The sequence below is a fragment of the Pan troglodytes genome, chromosome 6 (genome assembly GCF_028858775.2).
Source record: "Pan troglodytes isolate AG18354 chromosome 6, NHGRI_mPanTro3-v2.0_pri, whole genome shotgun sequence".
Lineage (NCBI taxonomy): Eukaryota > Metazoa > Chordata > Mammalia > Primates > Hominidae > Pan > Pan troglodytes.
The window spans coordinates 73,756,468-73,775,756 of NC_072404.2; the positions used below are offsets into that span (position 1 = coordinate 73,756,468).

The 19,289-nt window shown below is 42.6% G+C and overlaps 1 long non-coding RNA gene across 1 annotated transcript in view; it reads right to left on the reverse strand.

Annotated features, from left to right (window-relative positions):
• LOC107976145 (uncharacterized) overlaps positions 1-19,289 on the reverse strand; it is a 34,328-nt gene that overhangs the window by 10,582 nt on the left and 4,457 nt on the right. Inside the window, exons 2-3 of the long non-coding RNA XR_001719817.3 lie at positions 17,335-17,457; positions 10,778-10,814 (exon numbers count right to left, since the gene is read on the reverse strand). This is a non-coding gene — a long non-coding RNA (uncharacterized LOC107976145). The remainder of the gene's footprint in view (positions 1-10,777; positions 10,815-17,334; positions 17,458-19,289) is intronic.

Sequence of the window (19,289 nt, forward strand, 5' to 3'; positions counted from 1 at the left end):
GGTACTAGAAAAACTGGATATTCACATGCAAAGGAAAGAAGGTGGATCCTTACCTTATGCTATATACAAAAATTAACTGAAAATGGATAAATATTTGCAGTGATAAGTATGCTAATTGCCTTAATTTGAGCATTAAACATTATATACATATCAAAATATGACTTTATATGCCATAAATATGCACAATTATGTCAATTAAATTTTTTAATTTAAAATTCTTTTTAATTTTTAAATAGAGGATCAAATACTTAAACATAAGACTAAAACAATAAACTTCTTAGAAGAAAGCATACAGAAAACGCTTCATGACACCGAAATTTTTTTTTTTTTTTTTTGAGACAGAGTCTCACTCTGTTGTCCAGGCTGGAGTGCAGTGGCATGATCTTGGCTCATCACAACCTCCACCTCCTGGGTTCAAGAGATTCTCCTGCCTCAGCCTCCTGAGTAGCTGGGACTACAGGCGTGCGCCACCACACCCAGCTAATTTTTGTATTTTTAGTAGAGACAGGGTCTCGCCATGTTGGCCAGGCTGGTCTCAAACTCGAGAACTCAGGTGATCTGCTCACCTCGGCCTCCCAAAGTGCTGGGATTACAGGCATGAGCCACCGTGCCTAGCCATGACACTGAATTTGATAATAGTTTATTGGATCTCTGACATCAAATGCACAAGTAACAAAAGAAAAGTGACAAATTGGACTTCATTTAAAAACTTTGTGCACCACAGGACTCTACCAACAGAGTAAAAAGACAACCCACAGAATGGGAGAAAATATTTGCAAACCATATATCTACAAAAGGATTAATATCCAGAATATATATAAAATTCCTAAAACTGAACCAAAAAAACCTCATTCGAATTTGGGAAAAGGACCAGGTGTGGTGGCTCACATCTGTAATCCCTTTGAAAGGCTAAGGTGGGTGGATCAGTTGAGCCTAGGAATTTGAGGCCAGCCCAGGGAATGTGGAGAAACCCTGTCTGTACAAAAAATACAAAAATTAAGTGGGCATGGTGGTGGCATGCCTGTAGTCCCAGCTACTGAGGAGGCTCACCTGAGCCTGGGAAGGTCAAGGCTGCAGTGAGCCAAGATAGCACTACTGTACTTCAACCTGGGCATCAGAGTGGGACCCTGTCTCAAAAACAAAAAGAGGGAAAATGACTGGAATAGATATTCTCCAAAGAAGACATACAAATGGCTAATAAGCATGTAAAACCACGCTCAACATCACTTATCATTACGGAAATGCAAAATAAAACCACAATAAGAGACTACTTCACACTTCATAGATGCTAGAGGGAGGGAGGGAAGAAGGAAGGAAATAAATGAGAAAAGTTGGCAGGGATGTGGAGAAATTGGAACTCTAGTGTACTGCTGTTAGGACTGTAAAATGGTGTAGCCAATAGAAAAAAATAGTATGGTGGTTCCGCAAAAAAGTTAAAAACAAAAATATTATATGATGTATCAATTTCACTTCTGTGTACCCAAAGAACTGAAAGCAGGGTCTCACAGAGATATCTGAACCCCCATGCTCATAGCAGCATTATTCGCCATAGCCAAAAGGTGGAAGGAAGTATCCATCAATGGATGTTAGAAAATCAAACTGTGGGCCAGGCGCAGTGGCTCACACCTGTAATTCCAACACTTTGGGAGGCCGACACGGATGGATCACTTGAGGTCGGGAGCTCAAAAATAAGCCTGACCATCATGGTGGAACCCTGTCTCTACTAAAAAAATACAAAACAATTAGCCAGGCTTGGTGGCGAGTACCTGTAATCCCAGCTACTTGGGAGGCTGAGGCAGGAGAATCGCTTGAACCCGAGAGACAGAGATGGCAGTGAGTCGAGACTGCTCCACTGCACTCCAGTCTGGGCAGCAGAGCGAGACTCCATCTCAAAAAAAAAAAAAAAAAGAAAGAAAGAAAAACAAAATGTGGTTTACATATAAAATGGAATATTACTCAGCCATACAAAGGAAGGAAGTTCTCATACATTATTTTTTGAGATGGAGTTTTGGTCTTGTTGCCCAGGCTGCAGTGCAATGGTGCAATCTCAGCTTACTGCAACCTCCGCCTCCTGGGTTCAAGTGATTCTCCTGCCTCAGCCTTCCAAGTAGCTGGGATTACAGGCATGCGCCACCACGCCTGGCTTATTTTGTATTTTTAGTAGAGACAGGGTTTCTCCATGTTGGTCAGGCTGGTCTCGAACTCCCAACCTCAGATGATCTGCCCACCTCAGCCTCCCAAAGTGCTGGGATTACAGGCATGAGCCACCACGCCCGGGCAAAGACATTATGCTAAATGATATAAGGACAAATACTGTGCGATCCCATTTACATGCAGTACTAAGTATAGTCAAATTCATGAAGACAGAAAATAGAATGGTTGTTGCCAGGGGCTAGGAGGAGGGGAGAATGGGTAATTTATTGATTACTGGGCACAGAGTTTCAGTTTTGCAAGATAAAATGTTCTGTGGATAGATGGCAATGATTGTACAACGTGAATTTACTTAATGCCACTGAACTGCACACTTCAATTGTTAAAATAATTTTAAAAATTAAACATTCAGATATGACTTAAAAAAAAGAAAAAAACACCGTATGGTTCCACTTGTATGAAGGAGTCAAACTCATAGAAACAAAAACCAGAACAGTGGCTGCCAGGGACAGAGGAGAAGCAAGTGCAGAATTGTTTAAGGGATACAGAATTTCAGTTTTGCAAACTGAAAAGGTCTGCATATTGGTTGCAACAATTGAACTGTACACTTAGAAATGGTTAAAATGGTAATTTCTTTTGAGACAGAGTCTTGCTCTATCACCCAGGCTGGAGTGCAGTAGCGTGATCTTGGCTAACTACAACCTCCCAGGTTCGAGCAATTCTCCTACCTCAGCCTCCCGAGTAGTTGGGATTAGAGGTACCTGCCACCATGCCTGGCTAATTTTTTATTTTTAGTAGAGACAAGGTTTCATCATGTTGGCCAGGCTGGTCTTGAACTCCTGGCCTCAAGCGATCCACCTGCCTCAGCCTTCCAAAGTGCTGGGATTACAGCTGTGAGCCACCACACCTGGCCTAAAATGGTAAATTTTGATATGTGTATTTATTTATATATATTTTTTGAGACAGAGTTTCACTCTTGTTGCCCAGGCTGGAGGTGCAATGGCGCAATCTCAGCTCACCGCAGCCTCTGCCTTTCAGGTTCAAGCGATTCTCCTCCCTCAGCTTCCTGAGTAGCTGGGATTACAGGTATGTGCCACCACACCCAGCTAATTTTGTATTTCTAGTAGAGACAGGGTTTCTCCATGTTAGTCAGGCTGGTCTCGAATTCCCAACCTCAGGTGACCCGCCTGCCTTGGGCTCCCAAAGAAATGGGATTACAGGCATGAGCCACGGCGCCCGGCTATGTTATGTGTATTTTACTACAGTTTTTAAAAAATGTTATACACCAGTACAGAAGATACACATGGAAGATTTGCACACACACGGAAGATGTTTTGTCTTCAGAGTTCACTTGGAGAAAGAGGGTGGGAGAAGTGCATTTAGTTCGTGGATTGTACCACCTGTGTGCCTGATGTAACACCAAATGGGTCCTCCAAAAGAAACTTACTGATTATCCTAAGTGAAATGACAAAAGCTTTTGAAATATATCAGCTCTAGAACTGACTCTAAAAAACTTGGGCTAGTTTTTTTCTCCTCTAAACTCTTGATCTATGATGTTTTCGATTTTAATAGCTTGAACTCATTCCAGACCAAGAAAAGGAACTGGACACTACAAGAACTCACAGAATATGATCAAGTCACTTTTGCCTCAAGCAAACACAAACATCAAAGGACTTCATTGATCAATTTTATAAAAAGTACTTTAACTTGTCAACCCTACTTTTCATCCAATTTGGTCTGAATTCTGGGAGTGGGGGTGATGGGATAGGTCATACAAACTGGAACTCCAAGAAAAGATTTTTAAAACCCCATTAAGTTTTGTTCCTTACTCTAGAAGGGTCCCTATGTCTAACGTTTAATTGTTTCATCTACAATACTATAATCCTCCTTTAAATCCAAACTCAGCTGAATATCAATACACGGTTGCTACGAATGGCTTTCCTCAGCTATCATTTCACCATATGTCACTCTCTTCCTACTTAAGAGGTTAACTTACTTGGTCAACTTGTGGCTTTTCATTGCTGTGAGAAATTCTCTGACAATCTCAGGACTCTGGTGCCTGCACAGTGTTTTTTTTTTTTTTTTTTTTTTTTTTTTTTTTTTTTTTGAGACGGAGTCTCGCTCTGTCGCCCAGGCTGGAGTGCAGTGGCGCCATCTCGGCACACTGCAAGCTCCGCCTCCCGGGTTCACGCCATTCTCCTGCCTCAGCCTCCCGAGTAGCTGGGACTACAGGCGCCCGCTACCACGCCCGGCTAATTTTTTGTATTTTTAGTAAAGACGGGGTTTCACCGTGTTAGCCAGGATGGTCTCGATCTCCTGACCTCGTGATCCGCCCGCCTCGGCCTCCCAAAGTGCTGGGATTACAGGCGTGAGCCACCGCGCCCGGCCCTGCACAGTGTTTTTGATATGTATTTTCACGTCTGGAAAAAGAAAAAAGCCAAACATAACACAAAGAACCCTGAATGAGAAAAAGGAAACACAATGGCTGTAATTAAAATTCTAAAATTTTGTTTTAAAAATCCTGTACAAGCCGGGTACAGTGGCTCACATCTGTAATTCCAGCACTTTGGGAGGCCAAGGTGGCCAGACTACCCAAGGTCAGGAGTTCGAGACCAGCCTGGCCAACATGGTGAAACGCCATATCTACTGAAAATACAAAAAAAAAAAAAAAAAAGCCGGGCATGGTGGTGCATGCCTGTAATCCCGGATACTAGGGAGGCCGAGGCAGAAGAATCACTTGAACCCAGGAGGCAGAGGTTGCAATGAGCTGAGATCGCACCACAGCACTCCAGCCTGGGTGACAGAGTGAGACTCTGTCTCAATAAATAAATAAATAAATAAATCCTGTATAAAACAAGCAAAGAGGTGTTCAGGAGAACCAATCTTCATGTAATTGGAATTCCTGAAAGAGAAAACCAGTAGCTAGGACAGGAAGAATAAGTAATGAAATTTTAGGAGAAAACTTTTCTGATGTTAAAAAAAAAAAAAACCTCACTCTGACAATTATGTTATATTTCGGACAATTTTTTTAAAGGGGGGAACCCAAAGAATAAAATAAATCTCCTTGAGTCTACATGGATATATACTAATGAATAAATAAATGGGTAAGAAGAGACAACTTTTTCTTGTGGAAGAATTCTAACTCATATGACCTGGGTGCAGTGGTGCACACCTGTAATCCCAGCACTATGGGAGGCCAAGGCAGGAAGATCACTTGAGCCAGGAGTTTGAAACCAGCCTGAAGCAACACAGCAAAATCTAGTCTCTTAAAAATATATATATATATAAATCTAATAAGCATAGAAGGAATGAGAAAAATTTTTAAATCACTATCAGGCAACTGTACCATAGTTATAATTACTGCAGGAAAGATCCACCAATGAATGCTAAAATTGGTGGTTAAAAGCATAAGCAAAGGGTAGGCTGTTTTCCTAGCCACAAAGCATCTCCCAAAAAGTATTTTTTAATTACTGTGGTGGTTTTAACATATATCCACAAATTCTTTGATATCCCTCCCTTCAAGAGGTGAAGCTTAATCTCCCTCTTCCCCTTGAATATGGGCTGAACTTGGTGAATCCTTTCTAACATAATATGGAAATGAAGAAACAGTAGCTTTACAGTGGACAATCCAGGCAGATACTATCTTAACCAAATGACCAAAGTTAACAATAGTAGCCATAAGAAACATCGACATTGGCCGGGCGCGGTGGCTCACACCTGTAATCCCACCACTTTGGGAGGCCGAGGCGGGCGGATCACGAGGTCAGGAGATTGAGACCATCCTGGCTAACACGGTGAAACCCCGTATCTACTAAAAAAATACAAAAAATTAGCCGGGCGTGGTGGCCGGCACCTGTAGTCCCAGCCACTCGGGAGGCTGAGGCAGGAGAATGGAATGAATCCAGGAGGTGAAGGTTGCAGTGAGCCAAAATTGCGCCACTGCACTCCAGCCTGGGCAACAGAGAGAGACTCCATCTCAAAAAAAAAAAAAAAAAGAAAGAAAGAAACATCGATATCATGTACCCTGAGATATCAGGACACGAGAAGGGGAGATCACCTCTGTGGTACTCTTCCTCAAAAGCCATAGGTTCTGTGTAATCATAAGAAAACGTCAGACAATCACAAATCAAGGGACATTCTACAAAATACTTGACCAGCCCTTCACAAGTGTCAAGGAAGACAAAGGAAGAGTAAGGACACAGAACAAATGACATTATGGGAACATGTTAACTAAATATAAAATGGCATCCTGGGCCAGGTGCGGTGGCTCACACCTGTAATCCCAGCACTTTGGGAGGCCGAGGCAGGTGGATCACAAGGTCAGGAGATCGAGGCCATCCTGGCTAACACGGTGAAACCCTGTCTCTACTAAAAATACAAAAAATTAGCCAGGTGTGGTGGCGGGCGCCTGTAGTCCCAGCTACTATCGGGAGGCTGAGGCAGGAGAATGGCGTGAACCTGGGAGGCGGAGCTTGCAGTGAGCCGAGATCACGACACTGCACTCCAGCCTGGGCGACAGAGCGAGAGAGACTCCCTCTCAAAAAAAAAAAAAAAAAAAAAATGGTATCCTGAACTGAATCCTGGAACTCAGAAAACAGCAGTGGGAAAACAAGGTATTCAAATAAAATTTTAGCTTAGTTTAATAGTATGTACCAATGTTAATTTCTTGGTTTTTCATGGTATAGACCATGGTTATGTAAGATGTTAACATCGGAGAAAACTATGGGAAGGGTACACAAGAACTCCCAGCACCTGTCTCTACAACTTTTATGTAAGAGAGAAATGGCTGGGCGCAGTGGCTCACACCTATAATTCGAGCACTTTGGGAGCCCAAGATCGGCGGATCACCTGAGGTTGGGAGTTCGATACCAGCCTGACTAACATGGAGAAACCCCATCTCTACTAAAAATACAAAATTAGTCAGGCGAGGTGGCGCATGCCTGTAATCCCAGCTACTCAGGAGTCTGAGGCGGGACAATCACTTAAACCTGGTAGGCGGAGGTTGTGGTGAGCCGAGATCGTGCTGTTGCACTCCAGCCTGGGCAACAACAGGGAGACTCCATCTCCAAAAAAAAAAGAAAAATGATTTCAAAATAAAAGGTGTTTTTTTAAATTGATTTGCAATGGTCTGATATTTTCTCATGATTACACAGAATTTGTGGCTTTTGAAGAACAATACAGATATAATTTGAGAGGAATTATAATTACATATTTTGGGAAGAATCTGAAACTTGAAAAATAAACAATAGCCTTAAGTGTCTAAGCCCCAGCACTTTGGAAAGATGCGGTGAGAAGATCCCTTGAGCCCAGGGGTTCAAGACCACCCTGGACAACAACAAAAAAATTAGCCAGGCATGGCAGTGCATACCCATATTCCCAGCTACTTGGGAAGCTGAGCTCGGAGCACCACTTGAGCCTGGGAGGTTGAGGCTGCAGTGAGCAGTGATTCCCTTTCAAGGAGAAATGAGAGCAATCTTTTAGACTATTCCTTCTAACTTTGTAGCTGGCTAAACACTACACTTGACCAAACTCCTCCCACTTTTATAAACAGAATAAAAATCAGGTTACAGTAAAAGTATTCAAATCAGATAAAAGGCGATCTTGATTTCAGCAGCCAGTCGTTGGGAGAATAAACCCCCCTCCCTCAATGGTACTTTAGGTAGGCCTGGCAGAAGCCCAGCCTTACTTCATAGGTGATAGTGTTCAAGTTCTGTTGCCCAGAGCTGTGTTTATTCTTTCCACTTTCTTTACGCTGCTCTTTCAGATCAGTTAGTAAATGAAACACCCAGGAGGAGATACACAAAAGAAGTTTATGAATAAATTTGAGAAATATATCTATCTAAGGTCAGTGGTTTTGAAGGATAAACAGGAAACTGTAGTACTTCCTTTCACCCGCCCATTACGCAGCTTCCAATTGTTGGATTTGAGCAAATATGAGTCCCAGAGGCATATGACATTAAAAAAATGCTCTTTTATATAAGCCAAATAATCCAAATTCATTAATTTACCTAAAATATTTCAAATATGGCCAGGTGCGGTGCCTCATGCCTGTAATCCCAGCACTTTGGGAGGCTGAGGCGGGCGGATCATGAGGTCAGGAGATCAAGACCATCCTGGCTAAAATGGTGAAACCTCATCTCTACTAAAAATACAAAAAATTAGCCAGGCGTGGTGGCAGGCACCTGTAGTCCCAGCTACTCTTGAGGCTGAGGCAAGAGAATGGCGTGAACCTGGGAGGCGGAGGTTGCAGGTTGCTGAGATCACGCCACTGCACTCCAGCCTGGGCAACAGAGCAAGACTCCATCTCAAAAAAAAAAAAAAACAATTTCAAACATTTCCTATCAATATACACATCACTAATCTCCTCTGATCTCAAAAACATACTATTTGAAAGCAAATTTTCTTAAAACAAATATTTTGTTAAAAAAGAATTCTGCTTCTCTAGTATAAAAATCTAACATAGGCCAGGTGCGGTGGTGCACACCTTTAATCCCAGCACTTTGGGAGGCCAAGGCAGGCAGATCACGAGGTCAGGAGATCGACACCATCCTGGCTAACACGGTGAAACCCCATCTCTACTAAAAATACAAAAAAAATTAGCCGGGCGTGGTGGCGGGCGCCTGTAGTCCCAGCTACTCGGGAGGCTGAGGCAGAAGAATGGCATGAGCCCGGGAGGTGGAGCTTGCAGTGAGCCGAGATCGTGCCACTGCACTCCAGCCTGGGCGACAGAGTGAGACTCAATCTCAAAAAAAAAAAAAAAAAAAAAAAATCTAACATAATAATTTCTTTCTGGAAAAGAAAAATTTTGAAGCAAGTGATAAGACAGAGTTTACCAAAAAAAGGGGAGGAAAAAATGCTATGGATTTTTAGAAGCAAACTTTCCCCACAAGGATAAAACATGCATGCATTAGAGTGCTGGAGGCAGGGGGGAATCTCAGTCTCATTCCTGTTTTAGAGATTCTACCACAGAAGTGAAGAAAATGCAGGCTCACACACCATCACTAAATACAATGCGACCCCTCTCATCTGCTCTTCCTTTCAGAAATAGTGGCATGAGATCAATGAATGCAATGTTTCCCCAATGGATAAAACACCCAAACGCCTAGCAAAGTCCAAACTGGACAAGGAGGCTCCTAAAAGCCAAAGGCTTGGCCAAAAACCATTCAACCATTTCCTTCCTGTTCTAAGCTGCAACCACTTGAGACTGAGCCTTTAGAGAGGAAAGAATATGGCCAACTCTGTTTATTCTACTACCTTCTTTTCTTTTGGGGGGATGTGGAAGGGAGGCGGTTTCTTTCTTTTTGCTGTCTTCCACTCTGGGAGCTTTTTTTAGGGGACAGGGTCCCAAAGGCTGTCTCCCAGGCTAGAGTACAGTGGTCATCACTGTAACCTCAAACTCCTGGGCTGAAGCAAACCTCCCCTCTGCCTTCCAAGTAGCTAGGACCATAGTAGGTGTTTGCTACCATGCCCAGCTAATTTATTTTTTTAAGAGCTGGGGGTCTTGCTAGGTTTCCCAGGCTGATCTCTAACTCATAGCCTCAAGCAGTCTTCTCTCCTTGGCCTTCCAAAGTGCTGAGATTACAGGCATGAGCCACAGCACTTAACCTACTACCTTCTAGACCTCCTCTGAGTCTTCCTGAGTTTAGACTCTAGCACATGGAAAATTCACAGTCAAGGTATAAATGGTTCTTTCTACACCTGGAGTGAGCCTATCAGATGGTTTTGCTAGTGCCAAATAGGAGGCAAAAATGCTGGAATATCTTCCGTCTTACCAATCTTTTTCCTTCTTTTCCTTTCCCTGGGAACCCCACCCTACGCCCAAAAAATTATAAATTTGTTAATTTCTACTATTCAGAAAGGTGAGTCAACTAAACTCACTTTCAAAATAACAATGTTAATACCCAAAAGACTATTTGAAGATTAAAATAACAATGTATAAAAGCATTATAAATATATAAATATATCAAGGGTGATAATTAGGAAAAAGCATAAATATTTCAATGGTAAATTTTGCAGAAACAGCTCTAAAATAGATGCTTCTATCCTATGACTACATCCCAAATGATTATCTAGAATCTTTGAGATTTACTGAAATTTGCCTGCTCTGAATTAGAGTCTTCCCAGCTTCCCTGAAGTACTACGTATAACATATTAAGCTTAGACTATTCCAAGGTCCACTAGATGGTGCCACATGTCTTGTTTTGAAGTGGAAAATTCAACTACATCCTTTTTTTTTTTTTTTTTTTTTTTGGAGAGAGCCTGGCTCTGTTGCCCAGGCTGGAGTGCAGTGGCGCGATCTTGGCTCATTGCAACCTCCACTTCCCAGGTTCAAGTGATCCTCCTACCTCAGTTGGGATCCCAAGGAGCTGGGACTACAGGCACGTGCCACCACAGCTGGCTAATTTTTGTATTTTTAGTAAAGATGGGGTTACACCATGTTGGCCAGCCTGGTTTCGAACTCCTGACCTCAAGTGATCCATCTGCCTCAGCCTCCCAAAGTGCTGGGATTATAGGCGTGAGCCATTGCACCTAGCCTGAATTCAGTCATTTCTAACCAAAATCAATTCAACAATCTTACAAGCAAAGGGCAAATTATCAGAGAGGAAAATGTAACAGTTCAATTTACCACGTAGTTACTGAGAAGCGCAGAATCGACATCCTTCCTGAAAAAGAAAAGTAAGTTATCAGTCTGGGCTCACACCCCTTTCTGGGTATCAAATATCTGTAAAAGAATTCCCATCTGCCGGGCGCGGTGGCTCACACCTGTAATCCCAGCACTTTGGGATGCCAAGACGGGCGAATCACATGGTCAGGAGATTGAGACGATCCTGGCTAACACAGTGAAACCCCGTCTCTACTAAAATGCAAAAAATTAGCCGGGTGTGGTGGCGGGCGCCTGTAGTCGCAGCTACTCAGGAGGCTGAGGCAGGAGGATGGCATAAACCCGGGAGGCGGAGTTTGCAATGAGCAAAGATCACGCCACTGCACTCCAGCCTGGGCGACAGAGCGAGACTCCGTCTCAATAATAATAATAATAATAATAATAATAATAATTCCTGTCAAGTTGGGGGCCGGGCACAGTGGCTCACACCTGTAATCCCAGCACTTTGGGAGGCCGAAGCAGGCGGATCATGAGGTCAGGAAATCAAGACCATCCTGGCTATCATGGTGAAACCCCATTTCTACAATCAATCAATCAATCAATAAAATACAAAAAAAAAAATCAGCCGGGCGTGGTGGCAGGTGCCTGTAGTCCCAGCTACTCGGGAGGCTGAGGCAGGAGAATGGCATGAACCGGGGAGGCGGAGCTTGCAGTGAGCCGAGATCGCGACACTGCACTCCAGCCTGGGCGACACAGAGAGACTCTGTCTCAAAAAAAAAAAAAAAAGAATTCCTGTCAAGATGTAGTAGTCCGCTTTTAGAATTTGGGGACTACCACCTAAAACTGAAACTGAGAAATGTCTTAAGTCCAACATGGTTTAGCTAGCTGTGGGCAATTTCAGAGCAGACTTGGGAACAAAGTGCTGTCCCATCCAACAGCCATGTCCTCTCCCCATTATTATCTGCCTCCCATCAGCTATTGACATCTTGGGCAGCCACATCCTCCTGTTGAATCAACAGAAATGGCCCACTTAACACCAATGTCACCACTGGGAATTCCAGCCATGGGCAAGTATCCTGCCAAATATCCGCCATGCTCCCAGGGTGTTCACCACCTACGTCAACTCAACAGGTACAGTCAGGGTGGCAAGCAGTGGCCAAAAGCCTCGTTCCCTGTGTAACAGTTAATCCAGGCAATATGCCATCTTTCCTGAGTGAAGAAACAACAATGTGATGTATATTAAATCACAATCGATCCACTCTACAATAGCATATCAGAAAGCATTGTTTTCAGCAGTCTGGAGGCAGTGGAGTATGACAAAGAATATAGTTTTGAAATCAGATTTGGGTTCACATTCTAGCTCTGCCATTTATATGCTGTGAGAGTTTTAGTTAATTACTCCCCAAGTTTTCCTTCTAAACTAAAAATGGGATGAAACTAGTATCTAAAAGTGTGGCCTGGATTTCAATCCAGCTCTTGCATTCTTTGGCTATGTGAATCTGGGCAAGTTACTTAATCTCATTATGCTTAAATTTCCTATCTATCAAATGGCAATTATAGTATCAACCTTGTAAGACTGTTCACAGGGTTCACTGGAAACATGTAAAATACCCGGAACATATTAAGTGCTCAATAAGCACCAACGTTATCATTACTACTACCTGTGCAACTACCACTACCACCAGCTCCTCCTACCTCATCAAACTGTTATGATGAAGTGAGACAACAAATTTTAAAAGTTTAGCACAGTTCTTGGTACTTGTATTAACATCTCCATAATGGAAGGTTATTATTTTTAAAAGATATTATCTCAGTTAATTGTCATTAAAAACCCTATGATGTAGAAGCTATTCGTATGATTCCTACTCTATAGACAGGAAGCCAAGGTTCAGAAATTAAATAACTTGCTCAAGGTCACACAGTAAGAAGTCTAAATAAAGTGGAAGGCAACTATGGAGCTGTGGGAAATGAGACTGGACTGGATGAATGGAAACTGGTAATGCAGAATCCTGAAAAATCAGGTAGAGGGGTCTGCGCTTGACATATTGTGCAACAGAGACCCCTGTATGTCTTAAACCAGGAGTGCAGTGAGATGATGCAAATGATGACCCAAGATTTCAAAAGCATGGGCCAAACAGATAGTTGATTTCCCAGTCAATAAATAAAGCAAAACCAACAGTGGTTCACACAGGGCTCAACCTAGGCCTTAGGTCATCAGCACAGTGATGTCAGCACCGTAATCAAATCAGCTCTGTGAAGCTTACCAAATGCTACCAGTGATTCAAGCTACGATTTCACAAAAGTGCTGCTTTGCCCAAATGACCACAAACACACTGAAGTCACAAAGAGTATCATATTTGAAAGGAATCTAACACAGGAAAGACAATGCATAATTAGTGCATGTGACAGAGTTCATTTAAAATTGAAAATGACAAATCAAACCACATGTCATCTTTGCCTGCTTAATCAGGAAATCAGCCCACTGGCTTCCTCCTATCTTTGCTTGAAATTGAGTTATAACTCCCTGTGCTCTCCAAAATATGAGGCGTTAAGACATCCCTTCCTGGAATAGTTAACTGGAGAAAAAATATGAATATTGTTTCTCTTCAGGACCAACGGATCCATCCCAGGTGCACCGTTACAATTTCATTTCCAAATCATTGCCCCTTCTCTGTCATTCAGAATACTGCACGCTCTGTGAAAATTTGTCCTTGGCCATTCCAAGTTACTACGCCACTGAAAAAGTCAATACTGTAATGTAAGAATCCAAAGAACATTCTTTGCCTCTTCTAGAACAAATATAAAGGAGGAAAACTCTCTTTCACATAAGTTTTAATGAATCTGTGTTTTGGGATCAAGAGAACAATCGATGTTTACACAGGTACTGCATTTTGCAGACTCTGGCTGACAGAAGCTGATTTATTCATTGATTTTCTTTTATCAGCAAGATAATTTTTTTTAACCCAGCTAAATACTCTGACAAAATGCCAATGTATGCTAGGCCCTTCTTTATTTAATAAAAGGTCAAGAGGTACCTTATCTACCTTTTTATGAAGTCCTAAACGGGCTGTATGTGTTGGGGAATTTTTTTTTAAGGCAGTTTTTACCCTTGAGAAGTTACTGTAACCACACTAAATGACAGGTTGTTGGCAACAGGATATGGTGAAACCAGACAGACATCAACTTAATCAAGTTATCCAATTTCACAGCACCAATAATGATGTGATGCATGAGAAAGACATCCCTCAGAGCAATCCAGCCCCAAGATGTTTAATTCAAATCTATCCATGAGGATATAATCAGAGAATTGCAAATTGAGGAACAGTCTTCAAAACAACTGGGTTAGATTTAGACTCTTCAAATATCAATGTCATTTGTCACAGTGCCAATGTCACAAAAAGAAGCTAAGGAAACTTCCAGAGAAAAGGAAATTAAAGAAACATGACAACTAAATGCAATGTGTAGTTCTTCACTGGATCCTGAATTGGGAGGAAAAAGAACACTATTAGGACAACTGAAGGAATGTGAGTTTATATTGCATCTTTTTTTTTCTTTTTTTTGAGACAAAGTCTGGCTCTGTTGCCCAGGCTAGAGTGCAATGGCACGATCTCGGCTCACTGCAACCTCCGCCTCCCAGGTTGAACCAATTCTCCCACCTCAGCCTCCCAAGTAGCTGGGACTACAGGAATGCACCACCACACCTGGCTAATTTTTGTATTTTCAGTAGAGATGGGGTTTCATCACGCTGGCCAGACTGCTCTCCAACTCCTGACCTCAAGTGATCCGCCCGTCTCGGCTCCCAAAGTGCTGGGATTACAGGCATGAGCCACTGCACCTGGCCTACACTGTATCTTAATAATAGTAGATATATCAGCGCTAAGTTTCCTGAGTGTGATAAGGCGACTGTAGCTACACAGAATGCCCTTTTCCAAGAAGGGGTGAAATGATCTGCTGTCTACAACTCTCTAATGGTTCAGTAAAGTAAGTGTGTGCACCTGTGTATGGAGAGAAAGCTCATGCCTGTGCAAAAGAAATAAGGGAATTCCAGGCACGGTGGCTCACACCTGTCATCCCAGCTATTCTGAAGGCTGAGAAAGGAGGATCGCTTCAGCCCGGAGTTTAGATCCAGCCTGGGCTCAAGTGTCTCTAATTAAAAAAAAAAAAAAAAGAAAGAAAGAAAGCCAACCTGGCCAACATAGTGAAACTCTGTATCTACTAAAAATACAAAAAATTAGCTGGGTGTGGTGGCAGGCGCCCGTAATCTCAGCTACGCAGGAGGCTGAGGCAGGAGAATCACTTGAACCTGGGAGGTGGAGGTTGCAGTGAGCCGAGATGGCACCACTGCACTCCAGCCTGGGCGACAGTGCGAGACTCCCTCTCAAAAAAAAAAAAAGAAAAGAAAAAGAAAAAAAAAAAAAGAAGGGAAGGGGGAAGGGAGAAGGGTAGCAAATACCCAAATCAAAATGTTAACAAGTGGTGACTTCAGGTAATGAGTATAATACAGGTATTTGTGGTACTGTTTTTGCAGCTGTTTCACAGGTTTAAAATTTTTCATGCTAAGAAGTTAAGGAATATGAAAATGTAAAACTAAAATAAAGAATGCCATAAAGTTAAAAATAAAATTACTGTAACTTATAATTGAGGATGTAAAATACATTTGCCCCAAAAGTTTTTTTTGTTTTGTTTTGTTTTCTTTTTTTTTTGAGATGGAGTTTTGCTCTTGTTGCCCAGGCTGGAATGCAATGGCCCAATCTCATCTCACTGCAACCTCCACCTCCCGGGTCCAAGCGATTTTCCTGCCTCAGCCTCCCAAGTAGCTGAGATTAACAGGCATGTCCCAGCTAATTTTGTATTTTTCGTAGAGATGGGGTTTCTCCATGTTGGTCAGGCTAGTCTCGAACTCCTGACCTCAGGTGATCCCCCCCGCCGTGGCCTCCCAAAGTGCTGGGATTACAAGCATGACCTACTGCTCCAGGTCTTCAAAAGTGTTTTAGAGCTAGTAGAACTTAATGGACACATCTAGCAATTATAAATGTACAAGCTGTAGATCTCTACAAAGCTGGAACTGTCTGCTCTACAGCTCACACTTTACTATTATGTAATACGTTCACATGCAATCAGATTTCCAGAAACTGCTTACCTATACAAAAACTTAATATTCTCCTGTAGGACTTAGAATAGTACTCATTTTATTTACATGTGTTTAAAGCAAATACTCCAAACACATTTCAAAGACTGTCTAAATTTATACTACAGGCAGGCAGTTACTTAATTTCCTTAAGTAATGAATTAGATGACTGAAGTTGACTTTCTAGTTGACATTTAATTTGTAAAATTTGCTTAACTTGGTGAGTCAATTAAATGGATATAAACAATTCAGTTTATTCGGAAACTGAATTCCGAATAAACAGAACAAAATGATCTCTTGGTGAACTTTCCTCAGAAGCACACACATACACAAACGGCACATGCAAACAGTGCCTATTAATTGCCACACAGTCAACTCTTACGCAGGCAATGACGAAAAGAATTGCTCAAATTCTCCTATGCCCAGCCTATGCTATCAAGTCATGCTCTGAAAAACTAAAGTCTGGTACAAGCAAACTGGGCAGCTTCTGAAGTCAATAAACAACTTAACCTGTAGCATTCTCTTGGGAGCTAGCAAACGAGTATCCTCTTTGCAGTCCTGTTACTGGGATGTTATAGTACCTATTACCCACCTTTTCTAAATATCAGTATTTCCAGCTGTGAAAAGAAAGAAATCCTGACACTACCTCAAAAAGATAGTACAGAGGATAGTGTCCATTTTCCTAATTATATATATTACATTCAAGAATAAAAGAGTGGGCTGCGGGCGCGGTGGCTCACGACTGTAATCTCAGTACTTTGGGAGGCTAAGGCGGGCGGATCATGAAGTCAGGAGATAGAGACCATCCTGGCTAACACAGTGAAACCCCGTCTCCACTAAATATACAAAAAAATAGCTGGGCGTGGTGGCAGGCGCCTGTAGTCCCAGCTACTCGGGAGGCTGAGGCAGGAGAATGGCATGAACCTGAGAGGCAGAGCTTGCAGTGAGCCGAGATCACGCCACTGCACTCCAGCCTGGGCGACAGAATGAGACTCCGTCTCAAAAAAAAAAAGTGGGCTGTGCGGTGGCTCACACCTGTAATCCCAGCACTTTGGGAGGCCAAGGTGGGCGGATCATGAGGTCAAGAGATTGAGACCATCCTGGCCAACATGATGAAACCCTGTCTACTAAAAATACAAAAAAGTTAGTCAGGTGTGGTGGCGGGCACCTGTAATCCCAGCTACTCGGGAGGCTGACGCAGGAGAATCGTTTGAACCCAGGAGGCAGAGGTTGCCACGAGCTGAGTTCGCACCACTGCACTCCAGCCTGGTTGATGGAGCAAGACTCTGTCTCAAAATAAATAAACAAATAAATAAAAAGAATAAAAGAGTTGACACAAACCTTTCCAGCCATATCAATGATCATTTATAGACAAAGTTAGCCAAATAGTAAATACCTAATATACAGAAATACCTAACTTTGCTATATAAATATTTTGCATGGTGGCACATACCTGTAGTCCCAGCTAGTCAGGAGTCTGAGGCAGGAGAATCGCTTGAACCCAGGAGGTAGAGGTTGCAGTCAGCCGAGATCGTGCCATTGCACTGCAGCCTGGGTGATAAGAGCGAAACGCCGTCTCAAAAAAAAAGAAGAAATTTCTGGTATTATTATTATTATGTATTAGTTACTTAGTAGGTATTTCCTCAATCAGAATTTTAAAAAGTAGCAAAAACTTAGAGGAGTTGTTCATTGTGCCTCCTCGCTTCAGGTTCTGGGAGTGTCTGATAGAGGTACAATATACAGGCATCCTCTGGTATGTATTGGAGATTGATCCCAGGACCCCCACATACACCAAAATCCGAACATGCTTGTGTCCCAGAGAGCCTTGCAGAACCAGCAGCTAGGAAGCCAGCTCTCCACATATGCAGGTATATTCTCATCCCTCAAATACTGTATTTTCATTCTCTGCATTTGGTTGCAGATGTGGAACCTGCAGATATGGAGGGCCAACTGCATTTATTTTTTAAAATCTGCGTATAAGGAGATCCATGAAGTTCAAGCTCGTGTTGTTCAAGGGTCAACTGTATCTGCAACTCAAGGTTCTGCTAAAGATCCTAAGGAGCAGACTTCCAAAGGTCACGCCTCCTGTTGAAGACCAGGTGAGGACCAGAAGTTAGGCTTCCAGACCTTTCCACTCCAGGGCCCTTCCACTCCCAAATCACATGTCTATCTCAGGAAACCTCATTTTCCCATGAATTACTGGCTGCAAAATTCTTGATTGGTTACAGGAAGTCACTGACTACTTGGCAGAAGTGGACAGGCTGTTACAAGAACAAAAACCCCTTGATTCAAACCATTTCACTTAGGAAAATCAGAAAATATACATGCCTAGCAACTAGGATGCTAGCTAATGAATTTATACAGTCGGCTCTCCTTAGCCTCAGGTTCCACATCCTTAGATTCAACCAACCTGGAATGAAAAACATGCAAAAAAAATGTTTAAGAAAATGCTACATTGTTGCTGACATGTACTATGTAGTTAGGCCTAGGATGGCTGCCTCTACACTGAACATGGATAGACTGCTTTTTGTCATTATTCCCTAAACAACACAGTACAACAACTATTTACACAGCCTTTACATTGCATCATGTATTATAAGTTGGTTGAGAATCAAACTGGTTTTCCTCTGCTCTCACCTGACAACAATCAACACAGAAGACTTCTGTGACCAGATGCATGGGGATTTTTCTCTATCAATAAGTAAACCATCAATTCTGCAGCCAGCACTAGCTGGGTACCTTCCAATCCAATTCAATTCGGACACTAACTATCTGAAAACAGTGTCAGATTCCACGGGCTGAGGGCTCAGTCCCAGAAGACTGCTCCTACTTCAGACACCAGTCACACAGGTCAGGGCCTCCAGAACTTCTCAATGGCGGGCTTCAAGCTGCAGTTCCCAGGACCTCCTCTTTAGGCTTCATTAATTTGAACACTTACTTAGGTTTACTGGTTTATTATAAAGGGTATTACCAAGGATACAGATTAAGTGGTGCACAGGGTGAGGGATGGAGAGGGGGCGCAGAGCTCTATGCCCTCCCCAGGCATACCACCCTCCAGAAACTTCCACCTGTTAGGCTATCCAGAAGTTCTCTTGGGCGTTTTGTAGAGATTTCACTAGAGAGAGATTATTGAAGCATGACCAACCTCACAGTAACTGATTGGACAAAGAGTGTCATCTAACTGAGTGCAGAAACCCAGCAAGGCCCATCCAGATTCTCCTTGGCCTCTCTCTATTCCTTCCTCCTGGGTAAGGGGCACAACCCCCTCTGAAATGGGGGTCTTGTAACCTAAAATCAGACAAGATACGTCAGAGATTTCTTTACGGCCAGCTCTAAGACAGAAAGGCAGGGGATGATTAGAGGGCAAGAGACAGATCTTCTGTTTTCTGAGGCCTGCTTCTGAGGCTT